A 946-nucleotide genomic window follows, 5' to 3' on the forward strand; every position below is an offset into this window, starting at 1 on the left:
GGGACTCTAACCCTGGGAGTGAACATGGGGACTCTAACCCTGGGAGTGAACATGGGGACTCTAACCCAGGGAGTGAACAGCTCTGGGGCTTTCCTGTTACAATTGTCTGGGATGTAACCAGAAGCTTAGCACTGAGCAGCGCTTCAGGAGATGGTGAGAAAGCCGAGGTGTCGCAATAAAGTAACTCAGCTGTGACTTTACCAAGATGGCCGCGCATGCGCTTTGCTGCTCACTGAACCTAGATGGCGGAGAACTGAGCCTGCCTTCCTATACAAAGATGGCCGCCGTTACCCTGGTGCTTTGACCGGGAGAAAGCCTCGAGGCTGCAGTCGCCGATATTCTGGTTATTATTCCGGGCTTCCGGCGGCCACCAGTTGTTTATAGAGCCTCCCCGACTCCCCGCTGATCCATTACTCTACTCCGCCCCGCGGACACTGAGCTGTTTTGCGGAACAGATAATCACCATGTCCGCGCCGCCATTGCACTCACCGCGCATGCTTCCAAACACAGCCAGGTCTCGCGCCTGCGCACTGGGTCGCTGGGGACGGCACATCCTCCGTCGCGGGGAATGCTGGGTAAATACCAAAGACCACGTGAGAGAACGGGACAGGATTTACTGGGCTCCCATTGGGCACTGAACCATGTTCATTCTGGCACTCAGACTTTTTTTCTGCTGCTCTGAATAACCCTGTACCTGAGAAATATTGTCTCAATACTTAGCTTGTTCCAAACACCCTCTGTCCAATATGTGATTTCTCCATAATAAGAGACTAATTAATGTTCCCTTCCCTTCCATTTTGGGCCTTTTCTTACTCTAGATTATTTCACTTCTCACGTAATTCATCTTTTCCCAAATCAAATCCCAAACTTGTTTCATTTGAGTATACGGCTTGTGGATGTCTCAGACTGAACCGGCGTGTCTCACTTTACACTCATTTAAGGTTCC

The sequence above is a fragment of the Pristiophorus japonicus genome, unplaced genomic scaffold (genome assembly GCF_044704955.1).
Source record: "Pristiophorus japonicus isolate sPriJap1 unplaced genomic scaffold, sPriJap1.hap1 HAP1_SCAFFOLD_30, whole genome shotgun sequence".
Taxonomy (NCBI): Eukaryota; Metazoa; Chordata; class Chondrichthyes; family Pristiophoridae; genus Pristiophorus; species Pristiophorus japonicus.